This window comes from Mauremys reevesii, linkage group 17 (genome assembly GCF_016161935.1).
Source record: "Mauremys reevesii isolate NIE-2019 linkage group 17, ASM1616193v1, whole genome shotgun sequence".
NCBI classification, from domain to species: Eukaryota; Metazoa; Chordata; order Testudines; family Geoemydidae; genus Mauremys; species Mauremys reevesii.
The window spans coordinates 13,954,761-13,978,780 of NC_052639.1; the positions used below are offsets into that span (position 1 = coordinate 13,954,761).

General features: G+C 44.7%; 1 non-coding gene across 1 annotated transcript; it reads right to left on the bottom strand.

Moving 5' to 3' along the window:
• Nucleotides 1-23,215: 23,215 nt before the first annotated feature.
• TRNAQ-CUG lies at nucleotides 23,216-23,288 on the bottom strand. Its single transcript has one exon. It is a non-coding gene; the product is annotated as a tRNA-Gln (tRNA).
• Between the last annotated feature and the right edge of the window lie 732 nt (nucleotides 23,289-24,020).

The window sequence follows — 24,020 nt, forward strand, 5'->3', positions numbered from 1 at the left end:
TCCCTCTTCTGACATTTGGGGAAGAGGAGTTCTCTGGGCTTCTCCCCAGGGCATCGCCCTGATCCCACCCCCCTATATTTCATATTTACTGCTGATTGATAGATTTAACCCTCCAGTTGGTTTGGTGGCTTTAGCTGGTTTTGTCAAGCTCTGTTATTGTCTCTAATTCCTTCATCAGCACAGGGAAAATACAATGAATCAGCCTGGCTGATTCTCCTCTGTGTGTCTTTAAAAATACAGGGAATTTAAAAGACACTATTATTGTTTATTTTTTGTTTGCACAGGTTCCATTCTGGGAGCTATGTATACAAGTCATTGTTAAACCTTAGGAACATCTGAGTTCAACTCCTTTAAAATAATGTTTGAACTATAAAGAAAATTAAACAGTGATTTCTTTTGAAATGTCAAGCTATTTTGCCCTTTTTCTAAAAAAATTCTCCGTGTCAACTAAGTCCTTGGATTGTTTGAAAACAAAATGTATTTTTGCATGGGGAAAATTTTATGTTCAATACCCACATGAGTGACTCGTGGGTGCTGGGAATCCTTGCAAGGGGGGACACAAGGAAGCACTGTCCCTCCTCAGTATGCAAAATGGGAAAAGATCAATGGCTGGAGTAGCTTCCACTGCTCTAATACCCTATTAAAGTCAATGATTTAGGTACATAACTATAGGCACTCAAGTATGGAAATTTTGGCCTATGTGATTTGACCAGGGCCACAGTGGGAGCCAGTGTCAATGCTAGGATTAGTCCTTTGTTCTCATCCCTGAGCCCACTACATACTATATTGCCTCTTCTATTTGTCTGCCCCTTTTTGTGGTCAAACGTCATGCTGGATGCTCAGCAGAAGAACTTGTGATGGTCCTAGTGTATCAACGGTAGCCTGAGTGGTGCTGCTCACTCCAGCTGCAAAATGATCTGGGGCCTTCCCAAAAATCAAAGAGCTTCTGGCTGTGATTTGTCAGTCCTCAAAGGCCAGCCAGGTGACTGCAAATAACTTACAATCATTAGGAAAAATTAGTATCAAGATTCCAACTCTAGCAGTCAGACAACATTGGTTCAATTTACAAGAGATTACTTTTTATATTCCTTGGTTCCCCCCAAATTAGGAAGGGCCTGTGACCACAGGTCCTGCAGGGTACAAAGGGCAGGTCTACATCCCTTTTCTCTTTGTGCATAGTCCTGCCTGCTACCTTTTCAGTTTCAGTTCTGCTACCACAGTACTGATCAGCACATAAGAATAGGAAAGGGCACACACACTCCCCTCCTGGTGTTGGGAGGGGAACACAGGAATGTTATGTGCTCTTATTCAGCACATAAGAATGTTATGGCACATAGGAATGTTATGGAATAACATAGGAATGCCTTAGGGCACATAGGAAAGGGCACGCTGGTAGCACACGGCCAGGCGGACCAGTGTGCCTCTGGCTCCCAACGGGGCTGCGCACCTGTGTCTGTCTGTCTCCCCCCCAGCTCCACCAACGTGGCCTGATAGTTCACGCTTGCGATCTGGTCACCCTCCCGCTCCGTCCATCCTTCACTCCCTTCCCTGCGTCTCTCCATCCTTGTCCTCTGTCCTGTCCCCTGTCTCCATCCGTCCCTGCCCCCTTCGTCCCCTCCGTCCCGTCCCTGCATCCCCCCAGCCCTGTCCTCCGTCCCGTCCCGTCTCCATCCGTCCCTGCCCCTTTCGTCCCCTCGGTCCCGTCCCTGCATCCGCCGCTGAGCGGGGGGACGGACTCCTCCTCGGTGACGTCATTGCCGCGGGCTACCAGCCAGCTGCTTTGTTTGCGTCACCGCCCATTTTTCCCCCCTCCCTGCCCCACGTGTTCCGAGAACGTTTGTTTTGGTGGTTGCCGCGGCGACAGTGGGCGGAGCCCGGGTGACCACGCTGGGTGGGCGGGGGCAGAGGGCGGTGACGTCAAAAGTGGGGCGGCCCGGTCGCGCGGCGTGACAGTTCCCAACGGACAGTGTCAGCGCTCTGCGCGCGAGCCCCGCCCGCGAGGACACCCCCCCCTCCACCCCCCGCGCACCAGCTCGCAGCAGCAGCGGCTCCCCCCGGCAGCGGCGCGAGCAGGGAATCCCCGGGAGCCGTCTCGCGCCGCCCGCTCCTGCTGCCTCAATGCTGCTGCTGCTGCCCGGCGGCGGGACCGCGGCTGGCCCCGCCCCCCTGCTCCGGAGGGGCCCGTCCGAGCTGTAATTAAAGGGTTTTTGTCTTGCAACTTTTTCATATTTTTGGTGCAACGTTTTTACCCCCCCCCCCTTTGAGCCTCTCCCCAGCTGGACTCTCCGCCGGGCTCCCAGCCCGAGCAGCCCCTGACACTTCCCTGGGGTGGGGGGGTGTCCCCCGCTCCCGTGGCACTTGATGGGTCTCGGTGGCACAGCAGCGTGGATCCGGGTCCCGAGCAGCGGCGGCGTTACAGGGCTGTCTGGTTCTCTCCCCCGTGCTGTCTGCAGGCTGCCACCCGGCCAATTGGACACGGCTCTCAGCGGCACGCTGCTGCCCTCCCTCGCGATCCTCGCGGCGGGCAGGGAGAAAGCCCTGAGGCAGGCAGGTGTCAGCAATGCGAGTATCCCTCCCCACCCTGCCCAGCCTGCCCGGTGCTCCGCGGTGCCCGGTGCTGGATCGCAGCGCAGGGGAGCTGCCCGGCCCCACCTGGCGAGAGTGACCGGGGCTGAGCTGGGCTGCAAATGAACGGGAGGGGACGGACGGAGACAGGGGACGGGACGGAGGACAGGGCTGGGGGGATGCAGGGAGGGGACGAAGGGGACGAAGGGGGCAGGGACGGATGCAGACGGGACGGGACGGAGGACAGGGCTGGGGGGATGCAGGGACGGGACGGAGGGGACGGAGGGGGCAGGGACGGATGGAGACGGGACGGGACAGAGGACAGGGCGGGGGGGCAGCAGGGACGGGACCGCGGGCACGACGGGGGCAGGGACGGAGGGAGACAGGGGACGGGACAGAGGACAGGGCTGGGGGGACGCAGGGAAGGGAGTGAAGGATGGAGGGAGCGGGAGGGTGACCAGATCGCAAGCGTGAACTATCAGGCCACGTTGGTGGAGCTGGGGGGGAGACAGACAGACACAGGTGCGCAGCCCCGTTGGGAGCCAGAGGCACACTGGTCTGCCTGGCCGTGTGCTACCAGCGTGCCCTTTCCTATTGGGGTGCGCCCATGCTGTGCCACAGAGCTCCCCTGCCCAGCACCCCCCTACAACTCTTCCACCACAAATGCACAGTGCTGTGCACACACCTCGCCCAGCACACCCCTGCCCACAGCCCCACCACAGCTGCCCAGCACCCCACACAGAAACCCCCACTCTCTAGTTTCCCAATACACACCGATTTCCCCGCCCGTCCGTCCTCCCTCCCAGTGCCCTTCCCCACAGCCCCACACCATAACTGCACAATGCCCCACACAGACCCGCAGTGCCCTGACACACACAGATCTCCCCCATAGCCCAGCACCCTGTTTTTCACTCTTCTTTTTTCAAGACCCAAAGGGAGAAATCCCCTCCCTCCTCCTACTCCATGGGAGGAGGGAAGCGGGCATTGAGCTTCTCTATGAATAGCTCCAGTGCCTGATTCTGCTTGAACTTACTTTTCCTGAAAGAGGCACCATTTTTCTCAGTTTTACCGTCACCCCTGGGGTTCTGAATAACAGCAGTGAAACTGACCAAAGCTGCTAGTGCTTGGCAGCATTGTGAGGCGGAATAGAAGCTCTGGAACTGCCAGTTTGCAGACTCAGGAAGACAGGTCTGCACTGGTTTACATTTGGAAGGTTATCTTCAGATAATGAAAGCTGGGCATGTGCTTTCTTCAATCCCTGACAATGCATGGCAGAGAATACAATTATTAAAGAAAAACAGTTTTAGCCCCTTTTTGCACAGTTACCTGCACTTATACAGGTTGCAACCTGATATTCCTTGCACAATCTACAAGTTTGGGTGCATCGGTAATGCCCTAATTGTATTACCGTTGCGCCGTGATTTTGCTTGGTTCTTTTTAACCAAGGTGAAGTATTCCTAGAAAATAGGTGAAACATTTGGATTTGTAACAGTAATGTAAATACTGTGATAAATTCAGTGCCCCTGGCTTCCCATGGTTCCACAATCATAGAAATGGCACTGGAATTTACTTTTATCTTCAGAATTCTTCCCCCCTCCCTACGCAGATCACCATAAGAACTTTAGGAAGGGCATTTGAAATTACACATAAAAGTGATTCCATGCACAAGTATGGAGTGTTTTCTGTTTCTCTGGAATTTGGCAGTCTATGGTGCTTAATATGGGCATATATGTTTGATTACTATAGAAATTTTTCAGATCCTGTAAAAAAAAAGTGTGTCTTCACAGAATCCTCTCATCATTGGTACAGAAAGTGAAACAGAAGTGCTGCAGTATTTTAGGGTTTCTGGATTTGTTTTTCTCCAGGAAACAATTTTGGTGCTTTTATTATGCCAGATAATTACAAAAAATGTACTATCTTAAAAATATTGGTGATTGGCAGCAGTAGCCCTGGAAACGAAAATGGGTGAGATTTTCCAAAGAGAGTAAGTGATTTAGGAACATAAGTCTCATTAACTTTTAATGGGACTGGCATTTCTAAGTCATGCAGTTTTCAATGTCTCACCCATCATGTAAAATAGGGCTTGAATTTTCTATGATTTAGTTGACCACTGGCATGTACTTTCAGTATTTTCAAAAAGCATATACCAAATGGTAAATTAGAACATGCTGTAGCATGGGTAGTGCTGAATTATCAGAGAAGTAGTTTCAAAACTTCCAAATTTTTATGCAGTATGTAGCTATTTATTTGTTCTAAAATCCATACTCTTAGTAGCAGACTATTCTCAGACCTTGTAACCTTGTATGACTCTTACATAAACAAAGTTGTAGCTTCTAGTAGAGACTTAACTGATTTGCTCTGCTCTTTGTGTTATAGAGGAAAATCTTGTTCTCAGATGCCGATTCTTGAAATGATGAGGGTTTGTCGATCCCATAAATCACCTTCTTTCAAGGCTGGATCAGATATTCAAACAAGGTTATGAACCTCCTTACTTGTACAGTCATAATTCCAAAACAGGTTGATCAAGAGGAGTTAAGTCCCTGCCCTGTATAATTTATAAACATGAAGCTGAGTAACCTTGGATGACTAAATTAAACTCTAAAATAATAATGAAAAGCTTAGCTTTATTTTAGCAAACTGGTATTACAAGTTTCATGACATAAATGTTAATTATCAATATCTTTGGCACTAGAAAATGGATTTTTTTCTGCACAAAGTCCATTTCTTGGCAGAGGATACATTGGGAACTATCAATATAAAAGGATTAATGTGGAGACATGAAGAATAATAAAACATTAAGGATGTTATCTAACTATTTCAAATAGAGAGAAAGAGGTACATGTCTACCTATACTATGAGTTTTAGGATCAGCGGGCTCAGTTGTTTACAGACTCTGAATGATGCTTTGTTTTGATTCTCGTGAAAGCTTCCTTATTTATTTTCGTGGCCCAGGGTTGTCTCCCTGGTTTCCCTGTTTATATATTATATAATAAGCATGTTAATCAAGGGTGATCATGTTAGGTTCTTTTCATCCATGGTTTAAAACAATTAGAGAAACTCTTTCTTTCCCCCCCTTAGCTTAGTCTGCAGAAAAATTCACAAGATGAAATAAGCTCTGTGTGGGTTTTTCCCATGTAGAGCAGTGAAATTGTCCTATTTGTTTTTCTATTTCATATTTCTGTACATGTTAATTTATTTTTATTCCTAAACCATTCCATAAGTTCCTATATTTAAATATAATTTGAAAGTCAGAGTCACTCTAGGCAAAAATTAGAATTAAATTCTTTATTAGAAGTACATCATTAAGCATAAAGAATGAGGAGTACTTGTGGCACCTTAGAGACTAACAAATTTAATAGCTCTGTAAAGGCAAAAAGGGAAAGGGCATGGGTGGAAATGAAAAGTGCAGGCATTTGAAGAGGATTTCACTGGAGAGAGGATGAGGCTTGGAGATGGTAGCACACATTTTAAAAAAATCCATATTGCTTGTGTTTCAGGCAAAGATTATGCATTTATTTACCTTTAAAATATATTTTAACTGGATTTTCAAAACAGTTGCTCTCAGAAACCACTGTGTAACTTAACCCCCTTAATTTAATTGTCTAGTAATTGATAGAATTAGAAACCACAGATATTAAGAAAGATTACACCAGAGGTTATCAAGGTAATTCACTGGACTGCATTTCTGGCATCTTTTGGATGATGCTGCAGAATATTTGGGGCACGGGGCCATTGTTTTGTTAGACAGTGCCTAGAACAATGAGGCCCCGAACCCTGATTGGTACAAATCATAATAGAAAGAACTGGGTGGAAATTGCTGGAGGGCCCGATCTTGCTCTAATTGAAGTCAATGGAAAAAATTCCATTGATTTCAATGGTGTAGAATTGAACCCCAAAGGAGGCAGTTGGAGGAGGGATACAGCTGGGATAGGTTTACAGAAGGACAAGTGGCATTTGGGATTTCAGACACCTTGCAGAGCCAGAATGAAGTGACATACACAGAAGCAAAGACAGAGGGGTGGTTGGTGAAGCTGTTAACAGCTGGGAGGTCCAGATATGTGAGCCACACTCAACAAAGTGAACATGTGCAAGCACCGGGGCCAGAGTTTATTGTCTCCTGAATACTTTAAACAGGATCATTACATGCTGAAATAGATGAGTATTGCTAGAGTTATGAATGCAAAATTGTCCTGTTAGATTGCACCTGGGGAAATCTGGGTTTTGTTTTATCTGTTGGTTTTACGGTTACTGTATATTTTGTTCCTGTCCTCTTTATAAAGTGCTGCTGATTTTTTTATATTGTTCCTTATTCATTTGATGCCAGGGCCTTATTATATCCCGTTGTTGTTTTTAGGCTACTCCTGTAGAGTATGAAATATAATTAAAAGGCCACATTTTCAAAGGATCCTCCTCTATTCAGGCGTGTAGAAGTTTTCATGCAAATAGCAGCATGTGCATGTTTCAGGTAACAGCAGATGCATGCACAGGTGATAGATTCAGACTCGCAGTGCTCAGAAAGTGTGCATACAGATATTTGCATGGATTTAAATAGAGGCCACTTTTTGAAAACGTGTCAAAAATATCAGTAAGTTAGGCCACCTTAAAACTAGGTTACATTTAAATAGCTACATAAGTGGGATCAGGGAGATCTACTTTGTCCTGAGCTGTTACAATTGAAAAGTGCTGGGTCACTTTAATAATTTCAAACCCCTATAAAGAACCCCTTGTTATGGCAGGAGTCTTGTAGGTGATGTATGTGATGATGAATATGCCAGAAAAATTCCAAGATATTGTGTGTAATTGAGCAAAACCCCAGGTTTAATGGAATTGAAAACTACTTGTGTCACAAATGTAGGCAATTACTGTTCATAAAGGGGCACCATAACTTGAAAATCATTTCAATCAGAAAATGCTGCATCTACTATTGTTACAATTAGCCACGGAGGTTGCTGTCACTGAAAGGGATTAATGAAAAAATAACATTTTCATCTCTTGTTTTCATTTGTTTGCTGTGTGCATTTGGCAGGTCTCTGTGTAATAGTCCTTGTGTGATGGTGCCTGCCCTTCCCTATGCTACTGAAGAATGTGCTGATCAGTACTGTGGTAGCAGAACTGAAACTGAAAAGGTAGCAGGCAGGACTATGCACAAAGAGAAAAGGGATGTAGACCTGCCCTTTGTACCCTGCAGTACCTGTGGTCACAGGCCCTTCCTAATTTGGGGGGAACCAAGGAATATAAAAAGTAATCTCTTGTAAATTTAACCAATGTTGTCTGACTGCTAGAGTTGGAATCTTGACACTGATTTTTCCTAATGATTGTGAGTTATTTACAGTCACCTGGCTGGCCTTTGAGGACTGACAAATCACAGCCAGAAGCTCTTTGATTTTTGGGAAGGCCCCAGATCATTTTGCAGCTGGAGTGGGCAGCACCACTCAGGCTACCGTTGATACACTAGGACCATCACAAGTTCTTCTGCTGAGCATCCAGCATGATGTTTGACCACAAAAAGGGGCAGACAAATAGAAGAGGCAACATGGTATGTAGTGGGCTCGGGGATGAAAACAAGGGACTAATCCTAGCGTTGACACTGGCTCCCACTGTGGCCCTGGTCAAGTCACATAGGCCAAAATTTCCATACTTGAGTGCCTATAGTTATGTACCTAAATCATTGACTTTAATAGGGTATTAGAGCAGTGGAAGCTACTCCAGCCATTGATCTTTTCCCATTTTGCATACTGAGGAGGGACAGTGATTCCTTGTGTCCCCCCTTGCAAGGATTCCCAGCACCCACGAGTCACTCATGTGGGTATTGAACATAAAATTTTCCCCATGCAAAAATACATTTTGTTTTCAAACAATCCAAGGACTTAGTTGACACGGAGAATTTTTTTAGAAAAAGGGCAAAATAGCTTGACATTTCAAAAGAAATCGCTGTTTAATTTTCTTTATAGTTCAAACATTATTTTAAAGGAGTTGAACTCAGATGTTCCTGGGGTTTAACAATGACTTGTATACATAGCTCCCAGAATGGAACCTGTGCAAACAAAAATAAACAATAATAGTGTCTTTTAAATTCCTGTATTTTTAAAGACACACAGAGGAGAATCAGCCAGGCTGATTCATTGTATTTTCCTGTGCTGATGGAGTAATTAGAGACAATAACAGAGCTTGACAAAACCAGCTAAAGCCACTAAACTAACTGGAGGGTTAAATCTATCAATCAGCAGTAAATATGAAATATAGGAGGGTGGGATCAGGGCGATGCCCAGGGGAGAAGCCCAGAGAACTCCTCTTCCCCAAATGTCAGAAGAGGGAAGGTGCTGGGATTTTTATCAGAATGCCCTCCCTGAGTCCTGTTTAGAGATTCAGGTTCTTTAAGTGTTAGGTGTCTGAAATGTTTAAAACATTGCCCTCCTATAGCTGCTGGAAGGAAAAAGGAGCTGTCTCTTCTCCTCCTGCAATACCTGCTGTTTGCTGTGTGAGGGGGTTTCCAATATTCTTTCACTTTCCCAGACTCCTTGGCTGTTATGAAGAGGATGGTGGAAAAGATGTCTCTTCCCCCCAGCCTCTCCTCTTCAGTCTTCCTCCTTTTCAGAACTCTAGTGCCTGCTTTTGAGGCCTCTCATAGCTTTCCCCAGCAGCAGCATGAAATCTAAATGTTACACTGTTGTCCACAATGTTCTGAATTTCTGAATAGGAACTATGAGGCTGACCAATCTTCTTAATGTCCTTTTCCTGGCAAATTTGTAAGCAGCAGAAGCTGAGGCACTGGAGCTGCCTGCAGACTCAGGACAATATCATTTTACATTTAGGTCACAGATTGAAGGTTCTTTACATACACAAGAGTTAAAGATATTTTTAAAATATAATCTTAAATTCTGCAGAAATTGTTGCTTTAAGTCCTCACACTCAGCCTGGAAAACTTCTCACTCATCGGTCAGGAATGGCTGAGTGGGCTTTTCATGTTCTATTTGGATCAGGCCTGATGTTTTTATTTTTTAAATGACAGCAATGTTTTTAAGTAACACAATTTATATTGATTTGATATTTTGAGAAAACAAACAAACAAAACATTATAGCTGTCCCAAGTTTGCATAGTGCAATGCTTGAATTTACATGAAGAGAAAGTAGAGAGTAAGTAGTAAAGTTCTTCCAATTTTAAACCAGATGTATATTAAATTAAATCTGTGCTAATTAATCAGATGCATAAAGAGTATTTAAGACAACAGCTCAGCCCCTCTCACCCACCCTCTCCCCATCACCATTGTCAACTTTCTCTGCATGTGTTTTTATGGATAAACTGAACTGATCTGACTGGCTGAATCAAACAATAAGTTGTTCTAAACGAATCATGATGCTTCAGGTCAATAACTGTTTGGGAAACATCTGTTACTTTACTGCTTCAACATTCAGCTGAGAAAATTATTAGATATATATTCTGATAATTTGAACAGAAACAAAGTAATCGTAACAGAACATTGAGAGAGGATCAATGCCTTCTGTTTTGAAAATAAATATCACACGTCAACATTTTTTCCATAAATGCTTCGGCAGCGGGAGACCATTATCCTAAGATAACATTCTCCAGCAGAGAGATGATCTCTTAATTAGAGCAATATGTAAACTACTTTAGGATGCTTGATATAAATCCTGCAAACTGATTCATTGATACTTTTACTAAGATGAATTTTGATATCATGGGATGAAATGCTGGCCCTATTGTAGTTTATAGAACGAGGAGTACTTGTGTCACCTTAGAGACTAACAAATTTATTTGGGCATAAGCTTTCGTGGGCTAAAACCCACTTCATCAGATGCATGCAGTGGAAAATACAGTAGGAAAATATATATACAAAGAACATGAAAAAATGGGAGTTGCCATACCAACTCTAACAAGATTAATCAATTAAGGTGGGATATTATCAGCAGGAGAAAAAAAAACTTTTTGTAATGATAATCGGGATAGCCAACAGTTGACAAGAAGGTGTGAGTAACACTAGGGGAAAAATTAGCATGGGGAAATTTTTTTGGAAAAGTTATTTTGTTGAAGAATTGCGACTTTTAGGTCTGTAATCGAGTGTCCAGGAGGTTGAAGTTTTCTCCGACTGGTTTTAATTCTTATAATATAATTCTTGACGTCTGATTTGTGTCCTTTTATTCTTTTCTGTAGAGACTGTCTGGGTTGGCCAATGTATATGGCAGAGGGGCATTGCTGGCACATGATGGCATATATCACGTTGGTAGATGTGCAGGTGTACGAGCCCCTGATGGCGTGTCTGATGTGATTAGGTCCTATGATGGTGTCACTTGAATGTATATGTGGACAGAGCTGGCATCGGGCTTTGTTGCAAGGATAGGTTCCTGGGTTAGTGTTTATGTTGTATGGTGTGTGCTTGCTTCAGGTTGGGGGGCTGTCTGTAAGCGAGGACTGTCCTGTCTCCCAAGGTCTGTGAGAGTGAGGATCATCCTTCAGGATAGGTTGTAGATCCTTGATGATGCGCTGAAGAGGTTTTAGTTGGGGGCTGAAGGTGACGGCTAGTGGCGTTCTGTTATTTTCTTTGTTGGGCCTGTCCTGTGGTAGGTGACTTCAGGGTACTCTTCTGGATCTGTCAATCCATTTTTGTCACTTCAGCAGGTGGGTATTGTAGTTTTAAGAATGCTTGATGGAGATCTTGTAGGCACAGCACCAATTTTTGTTGCTTGCACCTCCCAACCCCTGCCCCAGCCCCGCCCCATTGGACCCCTCCCCAAATCCCGCTCCAGCCCTGCCTCTTCCCAAAGCACGCCGCATTCCTCCTCCTCCCGCTCCTCCCAACGCTTGCCGCGTGAAACAGCTATTTCATGGCGCAAGCACTGGAAGGAGTGGGAGAAGCAGGACGTGGAGGCATGCTCTGGGGAGGAGGCAGAGCAGAAGTGGAGGTGAGCTGGGATGTGGGGACGGGGCAGGAGCTGCTGGTGGGTGCAGAGCACCTATCAATTTTCCTCATGGCTGCTCCAGCCCCAGAGCCCACGGAGTCGGTGCCTATGCTTGTAGGTGTTTGTCTCTGTTTGAGGGATTGGAGCTTAGCTGTAGACAGTGGATTGTGTGGTGTGTCCTGGATGAAAGCTGGAGGCATGTAGGTAAGTATAGTGGTCAGTAGGTTTCCGGTATAGGGTGGAGTTTATGTGACCATTGCTTATTAGCACTATAGTGTCCAGGAAGTGGATCTCTTGTGTGGATTGGTCGAGGCTGAGGTTGATGGTGGGATGGAAATAGTTGAAATCATGGTGGAATTCCTCAAGGGCTTCTTTTCTATGGGTCCAGATGATGAAGATGTCATCAATGTAGCACAAGTAGAGTAGAGGCGTTAGGGGACGAGAGCTGAGGAAGCATTGCTCTAAGTTAGCCATAAAGATGTTGGCATACTGTGGGGCCATGCGGGAACCCATAGCAGTGCTGCTGACTTGAAGGTATATATTGTCCCCAAATGTGAACTAGTTGTGGGTGAGGACAAAGTCACGAAGTTCAGCCACCAGGTTTGCCATGACATTATTGGGGATACTGTTCCTGACGGCTTGTAATCCATCAGTTTCCGTGAAAGGTTCAGAAAAGGGCAACTAAAATGATTAGGCGTTTGGAGAAGGTCTCATACGAGGAAAGATTAAAGAGGCTAGGACTCTTCAGCTTGGAAAAGAGGAGACTAAGGGGGGATATGATAGAGGTATATAAAATCATGAGTGATGTTGAGAAAGTGGATAAGGAGAAGTTATTTACTTATTCCCATAATACAAGAACTAGGGGTCACCAAATGAAATTAATAGGCAGCAGGTTTAAAACAAATAAAAGGAAGTTCTTCTTCACGCAGCGTACAGTCAACTTGTGGAACTCCTTACCTGAGGAGGTTGTGAAGGCTAGGACTATAACAATGTTTAAAAGGGAACTGGATAAATTCATGGTGGCTAAGTCCATAAATGGCTATTAGCCAGGATGGTTAAGAATGGTGTCCCTAACCTCTGTTCGTCAGAGAATGGAGATGGATGGCAGGAGGAAGATCACTTGATCATTGCCTGTTAGGTTCACTCCCTCTGGGGCACCTGGCATTGGCCACTGTCGGTAGACAGATACTGGGCTAGATGGACCTTTGGTCTGACCCGCACGGCCGTTCTTATGTTCTTACACTTGGGGAGAATGACTAGCAACCTGGCTACCATGGCAAGAGCTACCTTTGACAACTGATTGCCCCTTATTACCAGAACATCATTACAGAAAGGAAGTTTGTAATGAAACAGGGCCAGATGTGGATAGCCGGGATAGCCTCCTGCTGTGCTCATTTGGGTTTGTACTGTAGTACGGTGCAGTGTTTCTTTACAAAGGGCAATTGTTTGCTAGTTTCCTTAGTAAGGACTAGGTGAAAATAAGATGAAAAATTCCAGCTCTTTTCCCTGGAGATTGTTTATCTGCTCCTTGCACATGGCTCTGCGCGCCGTCAGCCGGGGTGGGCCAGGCTGCGGACGTGACTCAGGCTTGGGCCACATGGCCGCACTTTCCTGACGAGGCATGAAGCAGGCCAAGAGCTTTGCACAGCCTACAGGGAAGTGGGAGGGAGGCGTCTTCAAGCCAGCGTGTCTCGTCCGCTTCTCCCTTGCCGCTTGGGTGGAGGCAGGAGGGGAGCGAAATGTTCCCGGCTGAAAGTTTTTGGGCTTGGCCTTGAGGATTAAGCCTGAGCCTCCGGCACGGCTGCTGGGAGATGGGTTTCTGAATGGCATCCAGCCCGCTCTTTGGGCCACCAGCTGAAAGCACTGAGGCCAAGAGGAAGCAAAATGGGGCCTTTGAGGCTCCCAGCAGGCCTCAGGGAGCAAGGAAGTAGCACAGGCTTACTACTGTCCCTGCAGGGGCTTGAACCACCATCCTTTCCGTTAACAAACATACTGACCCACTGCACCACAGATCAGTAAGGCTGTATTGAGCATACAAGTCAGGAATCAGCTCAGAGTATGGTATAGCAGATGTGTGCAGTGATCAGGGATAAAAGTGACTTAAAGGACTTGGCAGTACTCCAGAGTCCAGTGGAGGGGATGGTTCCTCAACCGGAGGAGGTGCGGCCTCTATTGGAAGAGGTGGGGCCTTTAAATTCTGGGGCTTTTAAATTAGGATTTAAAGGGCTTGTGGATTTGGCTGAAGCTAGGAGCCAGGCCCTTTAAATCACCCCTGGAGCTAACAGCTGCAGAGGTGGCTGGGAGTCCTGGGGTTTGGGCAGGGGTGAAAGTAATTTATATTTCTTACCCATATAGTCCAATCGCAAGCAACCCACCTCTCCTACATACTTCATGGATCCCTCCCATTGCATGACATAGATAGAGAAAATAAAACTACTATTACTACTATCAGTACTGTCTGTAATAAAACTTTACTATTGGAATAAGCCTGAAAAAGTGAAAACTCACTGTCCCATTTTTCTCTGTGTCTTCCCTCCTCCTCCAGCGAGGCTGGAGACACTAGGCTCCATGCTTTCTTCCTGTCTGGCACTGAGCAGAGCCCCTGCTGGCGGGGGCGGGGGGAGGAATGCAGAGCTTTGTCTGCAGGAGAGGGAGAGGGAGAGGGGACAGGACAGTACAGTACAGTGAATTTTCCCCTTCCACCTGCTTTTATTAGCTCTGGATTTAAGATGTGCAGCCAAATGCTTGTATTTGTTGTGTATATTAGTATTGGAGAGATTCCCTCATCCCGGGGGCAGAAGAGGACTGCTCCTAACATGGTCAAACACACTCTCCTCCCTCCCCCAAGCTACTGTGAGTGAAATTAACAAGAATGCCAGAAAGCGCTCCTAACCCCGGGGGCTGAACAGCTCAGGGAACAGCTGAGTTTAAACTATTCTTATGCAGGGGGCAGGCTTCTCCCTCCCTCAGCCAGCCTCCTTTCCTTACTGGTCCTCCGTACCGGCCCGTACCTGCTTACTTTCACCTCTGGCCAGTGATTTCCCTACACCCCCCCCTGAATTTCCCCCCCCCCAGTTTTGTGAGCTAGTTACATACCAATTTAGTGACTGTTTGGAAATCTGAATTTAAACCGAAACATTAATACACACTTTAAAAGCTTATACAGTGTATGATAAAATATGTGTATCTGAAAAAGTATAATAGATTTGAAAAGTATGAACATAGACTAGCTTCCTTGCTTCCTTATACAGCTGTTTTTTATGATGTCAGTGCATTCATTTCGGTGATGTTGGCCAACCTAATAATTTCAAATGATGATTTGTAAGCAAAGTCTAAATGAGTTCTCCCCGACAGCTAGTGATGAGCTGGGGGCTAAGGCTTCAGAGCCAGATTATATTTACATTCACACCTAATCTACCTAGGGATCCAGCAAACAGAGCTGTGTTGTCCAAGTGAGAGATTTTGGCTGGGGTTACATAACATAAGAACATAAGAAAGGCCGTACCAAGGTCAGACCAAAGGTCCATCTAGCCCAGTATCTGTCTACCGACAGTGGCCAATGCCAGGTGCCCCTGAGAGAGTGAATCTAACAGGCAATGATCAAGTGATCTCTCTCCTGCCATCCATCTCCATCCTCTGACGAACAGAGGCTAGGGACACCATTCTTACCCATCCTGGCTAATAGCCATTTATGGACTTAGTCACCATGAATTTATCCAGTCCCCTTTTAAACATTGTTATAGTCCTAGCCTTCACAACCTCCTCAGGTAAGGAGTTCTACAAGTTGACTGTGCGCTGCGTGAAGAAGAACTTCCTTTTATTTGTTTTAAACCTGCTGCCTATTAATTTCATTTGGTGACCCCTAGTTCTTGTATTATGGGAATAAGTAAATAACTTTTCCTTATCCACTTTCTCAACATCACTCATGATTTTATATACCTCTATCATGTCCCCCCTTAGTCTTCTCTTTTCCAAACTGAAGAGTCCTAGCCTCTTTAATCTTTCCTCATATGGGACCCTCTCTAAACCCCTAATCATTTTAGTTGCTCTTTTTGAACCTTTTCTAGTGCTAGAATATCTTTTTGAGGTGAGGAGACCACATCTGTACACAGTATTCGAGGTGTGGGCGTACCATGGATTTATATAAGGGCAATAATATATTCTCAGTCTTATTCTCTATCCCCTTTTTAATGATTCCTAACATCCTGTTTGCTTTTTTGACCGCCTCTGCACATTGCGTGGACATCTTCAGAGAACTATCCACGATAACTCCAAGATCTTTTTCCTGACTCGTTGTAGCTAAATTAGCCCCCATCATGTTGTATGTATAGTTGGGGTTATTTTTTCCAATGTGCATTACTTTACATTTATCCACATTAAATTTCATTTGTCATTTTGTTGCCCAATCACTTAGTTTTGTGAGATCTTTTTGAAGTTCTTCACAATCTGCTTTGGTCTTAACTATCTTGAGTAGTTTAGTATCATCTGCAAACTTTGCCACCTCACTGTTTACCCCTTTCTCCAGATCATTTATGAATAAATTGAATAGGATTGGTCCCAGAACTGACCCTTGGGGAACACCACTAGTTACCCCTCTCCATTCTGAGAATTTACCATTAATTCCTACCCTTTGTTCCCTGTCCTTTAACCAGTTCTCAATCCATGAAAGGACCTTTCCTTTTATCCCATGACAGCTTAATTTACGTAAGAGCCTTTGGTGAGGGACCTTGTCAAAGGCTTTCTGGAAATCTAAGTACACTATGTCCACTGATCCCCCTTGTCCACATGTTTGTTGACCCCTTCAAAGAACTCTAATAGATTAGTAAGACACGATTTCCCTTTACAGAAACCATGTTGACTATTGCTCAAGAGTTTATGTTTTTCTATGTGTCTGACAATTTTATTCTTTACTATTGTTTCAACTAATTTGCCCGGTACCGACGTTAGACTTACGGTCTGTAATGCCGGATCACCCCTAGAGCCCTTTTTAAATATTGGCGTTACATTAGCTATCTTCCAGTCATCGGGTACGAAGCCGATTTAAAGGACAGGTTACAAACCTTAGTTAATAGTTCCATAACTTCACATTTGAGTTCTTTCAGAACTCTTGGGTGAATGCCATCTGGTCCCGGTGACTTGTTAATGTTGAAATCACTGAGAGCTGGTGGAACCTCAAGAGACCAAATCGCAGAGGTCACAGTGGTAGGTGACAGCAGAAGGTGACTGTGCAGGGCCATTGGCAACAGAGTGGTGGAGTGAACAGTGGCACAATGAACAGCCATTGCCAGAGCAAACTTTGCCTTTTTGTCCCCCACCTGGAAGGTGTACTCATGTGAAAGCACCTCTGAACTCTGAGTCTCCAGTGACCGAGGACAACACCAGTGAGCGGAGTGCAGTGGAGGGAAAAGTGAGGGGCACGTTAAATAAACATTTGTTTGTTGGACTATATTTTAGTCACTTTGCTCCAGAATGCTAGATTTGTGACTGGGAATGGAAACTTATATAAATATGTTTCCCAGTAGGCCAAGATTTTTAAAATGCAGTATTTGCCAAGGTTGTTATCTCACATTGTTGCTATCTTGGGAGGTCATTATGTTGGGGAGTTTCTGTACTAAACATTTTTATTATAATTAATTTTTACATAAGAATGGTCATACTGGGTCAGACCCATGGTCCATATAGCCCAGTGCCCTGTCTTACAACAGTGGTCAAGGCCAGGTGCTTCAGAGGGAATGAACAGAACAGGGAATCATCAAGTGATCCATCCTCTGTTGCCCACTCCCAGCTTCTGGCAAACAGGCTAGGGACACTCAGAGCATGGTGTTGCATCCCTCTCATCCTGGCTAATAGCCACAGATGAACCTGTTCTCCAGGAATTTATCTAGTTCTTTTTAAAATCCTGTTATAGTTTTGGTCTTCACAGCATCCCCTGGCAAAGAGTGACATGGGTTGACTTTATATTGTGTGAAGAAATACTTCCTTTTGTTTTTAAAATCTGCTGCCTATTAATTTCATTGGGTGACTGCTAGTTCTTGTGTTATGTGAAGGATTAAATAAAATTTCCTTATTCACTTTCTTCGCACCAGTCAAGATTTTATAGACCTCTATCATATCCCCATTAGTCATCTCTTTTCGAAGCTGAAAATTCCCAGTCGCTTTAATCTCTCCTCCTGTTTCATACCCCTCATCATTTTAGTTGCCCATCTCTGTACCTTTTCCAATTCCAATATATATATTTTTAGGATGGGTGACCAGATCTGCACACACTATTCAGGGTGAGCACGTACCATAGATTTATATAGAGGCAATATGATATTTTCTGTCTTATTATCTATCCCTTTCTTAATGATTCCCAACATTGTTTGCTTTTGTGACTGTTGCTGCACGTGGAGTGGATGTTTTCAGAGAACTATCCACAATGACTCCAAGATCTCTTCCTTGAGTGTTAACAGCTAATTCAGATGCCATCATTTTGTATGTATAGCTGAGATTGCTTTCCAATGTGCATTACTTTGCATTTATCAACATTGAATTTAATTTGCCATTTTGTTGCCCAGCCACCCAGTTTCATGGGATCCCTTTGTAGCTCTTCGCAGTCTGCCTGGGACTTAACTATCTTGAATAGTTTTGTATCATCTGTAAATTTTGCCACCTCACTGTTTACCCATTTTCCAGATGAATATGTTGAATAGGACCCCTTGAGGGGTCCCAGTACTGAGCCCTCAAGGATACCACTTTTATCTCTCTCCATTCTGAAAACTGATAATTTATTCCTACCCTTTGTTTCCCATCTTTTAACCAGTTACTGATCCATGAGAGGATCTTCCTCTTACCCCATGATGGCTTACTTTTCAAAAGTCAATTTAAATTAAATACTTTTTTAAATTATATATTTTTTAGAAATCTAGATTTGTTATGTGTTTTGGTGTAACTTGCATTTTCCTTATGTTAAATTTCCATTATCCTAACAAAACATTTACTTTATTCACTTTCTTCACATCAGTCAAGATTTTATAGACTTTTAGCATATCTCCCCTTAGTCGTCTCTTTTCTAAGCTGAAAATTCCCAGTCATTGTGGGGGACTGTATCAAAAGCTTTGCTAAAGTCCAGAAATAGCACATCCACTGCTTTCCCCTCATCCACAGAGCCGGTTATCTCATCATAGAAGGCAATTAGGTTAGTCAGGCATGACTTGCCCTTGGTGAATCCATGCTGACTGTTCCTGATCACTTTCCTCCTTTAAGTGGTTCAGATTTGATTCCTTGAGGACCTGTTCCATGATTTTTCCAGGGACTGAGGTGAGACTGACTGGCCTGTAGTTCCCTGGATCTTCCTTCTTCCCTTTTTTAAAGATGGGCACTACATTAGCTCTTTTCCAGTCATCCGGGACCTCCCCCAATCGTCATGATTTTCAAAGATAATGGCCAATGGCTCTGCAATCTCATCAGCCAACTCCTTTATCACCCTCGGATGCAGTGCATCCGGCCCCATGGACTTGTGCTCGTCCAGCTTTTCTAAATAGTCCCGAACTACTTCTTTCTCCACAGAGAGCTGGTCACCTCCTCCCCATACCGTGCTGCAGAGTGCAGCTGTCTGGGAGCTGACCTTGTCTGTGAGGACAGAGGCAAAAAAAGCATTGAGTACACTAGCTTTCTCCACATCCTCTGTCACTAGGTTCCCTCCTTCATTCAGCAAGGGGCCCACACTTTCCTTGACTTTCTTCTTGTTGCTAACATACCTAAAGAAACCCTTCTTGTTACTCCTAACATCTCCGGCTAGCTGCAACTCCAAGTGTGATTTGGCCTTCCTAATTTCACTCCTGCATGCCTGAGCAATACTTTTATACTCCTCCCTGGTTATTTGTCCAATCTTCCACTTCTTGTAAGCTGTTTTTGTGTTTAAGATGAGCAAGGATTTCACTGTTGAGCCAAGCTGGTCGCCTGCCATATTTACTTTTCTTCCTACACATCAGGATGGTTTGTTCCTGCAACCTCAATAAGGTTTCTTTAAAATACAGCCAGCTTTCCTCGACTCCTTTCCCCGTCATGTTATTCTCCCAGGGGACCTTGCCCATCAGTTCCCTGAGGGAGTTGAAGTCTGCTTTTCTGAAGTCCAGGGTCTCTGTTCTACTGCTCTCCTTTCTTCCTTGTGTCAGGATCCTGAACTCGACCATCTCATGGTCACTGCCTCCCCTTTCTTAAAAAAGCGAAGGTTTCAGAGTAGCAGCCGTGTTAGTCTGTACTGCAAAAAGAACATAAGCTTTCATGGGCTACATCCGATGAAGTGGACTGTAGCCCGCATGGCTATGCTCAAATAAATTTGTTAGAGCATGGCTACACTTGCAAATTTGCAGCGCTGCAGCAGGGTGTGAAAACACACCCTCTCCAGCACTGCAAAATGTGGCGCTGCAAGGCGCCAGTGTGGTCAAAGCCCCAGCGCTGGGAGCGCGGCTCCCAGCGCTGTACGTTATTCCCCACAGGGAGGTGGAATATGGACAGCGCTGGCAGAGCTCTCTCCCAGCACTGGCGCTTTGACTACACTTAGCGCTTCAAAGCGCTGCCGCGGCAGCGCTTTGAAGTGCAAGTGTAACCATAGCCTTAGTCTCTAAGGTGCCACAAGTGCTCCTGTTCTTTTTTAAAAAGCAAACAGAATGTTGGGAATCACTGACTGCCGCTGCACACTGAGAGGATGTTTTCAGAGAACTATCCACAATGACTGCAAGATCTTTCTTGAGTGTTAACAGCTAATTCAGACTCCTTCATTTTGTATGTATAGTTGAGATTGTTTTCCAATGTACATTACTTTGCATTTATCAACATTAAATTTCATCTGCCATTTTGTTGCCCAGTCACCCAGTTTTATGAGATCCTTTGTAATTCTTCTCAGTCTGCCTGGGACTTACCTATCTTGAATAGTTTTGTATCATCTGCAAATGTTGCCACCTCACTGTTTACCCATTTTTCCAGATCATTTATGAATATGTTGAACAGCACTGGTCCCAGTACCGACCCCTCAGGGATACCACTATTTATCTCTCTCCATTCTGAAAACTGATAATTTATACCTACCCTTTGTTTCCCATTTTTAACCAGTTACTGATCCATGAGAGGACTTTCCTCTTTCACCATGATGGCTTACTTTTCAAAAGTCAATTTAAATTAAATCCTTTTAAAAAAATTATATTTTTAGAAATCTAGACCTGTTATGTGTTTTGATGTAACTTGCATTATTCTTATGTTAAATTTGCATAATCCTAACAAAACATTTACTTTATTCATATCTCTTTTATATATCTCATTGGTCTGACACCCCCTGTAAATTCAGACACCCCTAATTTCAATTCCTGGGAAACCACTGCCTCTGGCAGTGGTTAGACAAGCAACAGCAAGGCACTGGACTGGTCTGGAGTGAAAGTTCTGTGGGAAGGAACTGAAAAGAGTATTGGGGCTGCGGTGCAGCGCTTGCAGACACTTTCTTTGGCCTGTTTTCCTGGAAGAGTTAGCAGCGAGAGATTGTTAGTCACAGGTCAGTGGGTGGGTTTGTGCAAACTAGGAGTGTACAGGGAACTGTCTTTGAACAGAAGGAAGGAGAGAAACCGGCAAGAGGAAGGAGGCTGAAAGACTTCTCTGGCTTTGAACAGAATTCTGTGTTAATAGTTCTTGCTTTTAGCTGATCTCACTGAGGTCAGTTGGGGCGCATGGACAGACATGGGAGTGACTCAGCCAGGTCATTCCCATCTTCTGACAAGCAACCAGGAGATGACAATGGCTAGCAGTTGTACTGTACTGTTTGCTACCAGCCTAAGACGTAAAAACTAGATGAATCAAAACAAGAAATTGACTTGTTTTGTTTTGTGAAATCAACAGCCTGCTAAACCCAGGGTTTTGAGTTCAATCCTTGAGAGGGCCATTCTGTGTGACAAAGTTGTTTGTGTTTCTCCTTGATGCAAAGCCACCCCTTTTGTTGATTTTAATTCCCTGTAAGCCATGCCATCAGTCGCCCCTCCCTCCATCAGAGCAATGGCAGACAATTGTTTCACGCCTTTTCTCAGTGCAGAACCAGAATCCGCAAAAGCGAAAACAGGCAAGGAGGTGACAGCAGTGCGGTGACAAGAGTGATGAGGACATAGACATGGTCATAGACTTCTCACAGAGTACAGGCCGGGCAATGTGCCCTGGCAATGTGCACATCATGCTGATGAGCTCTGCATGAGCTCTGCATGGTCAACTGTGCTGATCAGCACGCCACACTGGCCAAACAGGAAATGAAATTAAAAAGTTTGCGACCCTTTTCCTGTCTACCTGGACAGTGCATCTGAGTTGAAAACGCTGTCCAGAGTGGTCACAATGGAGCACTCTGGGATAGCTCCTGGAGGCCAATACCATCGAATTGCGTCCACACTACCCTAAATTTGACCCAGCAAGGCTGATTTCAGTGCTAATCCCTCGTCGGAGGTGGAGTAAAGAAATCGATTTAAAGAGCCCTTTAAGTTGAAAAAAGGGCTTTGTCGTGTGCATGGGTCTAGGGTTAAATAAGCGGTAACGCTGCTAAATTCGACCTAAAGTCATAGTGTAGACAAGGCCTCAGAGGAATTTTATAGCTACTGGCTGGGTGTCCAAAAAGGAGCTACCCACCTACCCTTTCATTGATCACACTTGGTAACTACTAAGCAGAAGCACAGAATCTAGATGGATTTGCTGCGTCTCCTGCAGGCCTTCCTAATGGCACAGCAGGGCTGCTCTTGGCTCTGCACAATGTTGTTTTGTTTAGCAGTGACTGTGAAGGGACTTCCAGCTATTTGGCTGTGGGAACTCTGGTATTACGTGGACACCCTGTCTTAACTGTGTATGGCTGTATTGCTTGTAGATTTCTATATTCTGTACTGATGTTACCAAATGGAGTATTTTGTAGCGGTCTGCTATAATTTAACTTATACAAACTATGAATATGCTCCCTCAGACTTAACCACCCGCCTTTCACACACTCCTGCTTCTCACTCTCTGGGCTGGGAACAAGCCACCGGCATGTGCGTCCATTGGATTATTTTTATTTAATTACTTCTCATTGTTAAATTATTTATGTTTTTTAAATTTCATTGCAGTGCATTTTCTTCCTGCCACTGTCACCTGGCAGCTAAGGGATGTGAGATTCTCCTCCATTGCGTTTCTGCCCACGGAAAAAGAAGAGACCCCACACTTCAGTACCTTTGGAAATAAAAGCAACCTGAAACAAACCAGCTGTCTCCTCAGTGTGCAGTTTGTGTCTCTTTTAGTGCAGTTGATGTGTGTGCAGCATGTGTGGTGGACAGGGGCACTGTGTGCTCACATGGGAATTCACCATCCTTGGTGCAGGATTTGACTTGTTCTGGGAGTGAACATAGCACTTGTGGAGTTTCAGGCACAGGCTGCATGACCCCCTCCATTTATCTTTGGTGCAGATACAGCCCAGGCAGCACTAGTGCAACCTCCTCTCCTGCTGCCCTCCACCATCATCTGCACAGCCCACCAGTCAGGGCAGGAGGGGAATGTTGCTCCATGGATCCTGGTTCTCAGATGGGACTACCCTGGGATGGGGAGGTGTGGTTGCATCCATTAGGTCACCAGACTGAGCCTTCTAATATCCCTTGGTGATTGTTCCCAAGATCCAGGACTTTGTGCTCAAACATCTCCCAGCTTCCTTGTTTAATATAAAGGCCAAGGTTTCCTTGCAATATACAGGAAGAAAGTAGATTTTCACCCCAGATGGGACTTGAACCCACAATCTCTGGCTTCAGAAGCTAATGCCTTATCCATTAGGCCACTGGGGCCCTGATGGACAGCTACTGAAGAGATGGAAATTCCCTCTCATAAATGCACATTCCTCGCATTTGCTTCAACACCAAATAGCCCCTTTATGTGCCTTACAGAAATGTCTGCATCCCCTGGCAGCGAGGCAACTGGGCAGGTTGCTGACACAATTACAACACAGAATACAAAGTGTACAGTGCTGACTATATATAGTTTTATTACAAATATTTACACTGTAAAATATAAAGTACTATAGTGCAATCTCTTTATCATTAAAGTGCAACTTGCATATGTAGATTTTTTTTTGTTGCATAAGTGCACTCAAAGAAAACAATGTAAAACTTTAGAGTCAGTCAGTCCTACTTCAGGTTCAGCCAATCGCTGAGACAAACAAGTTTGTTTACATTTACTGGAGATAATGCTGCCCGTGTCTTATATCGTCACCTAAAAGTGAGAACAGGCTCTCTCATGGCACTTTTGTAGCCAGCGTTGCAAGGTATTAACGTGCCAGATATGCTAACATCCATATGCCTTCATACTTCAACCACCATTCCAGAGGACATGCTTCCATGCTGATAATGCTCGTTAAAAAATAACGTGTTAATTTGTGACTGAAGACCTTGATGAAGAACTGTATGTCTCCTGCTCCATGGTTCTATCCGCATTCTGCCATATATTTCATTTTATGGCAGTCTTGGGTGATGACCCAGCACATGTTGTTCACTTTAAGAACACTTTCACTGCAAATTTGA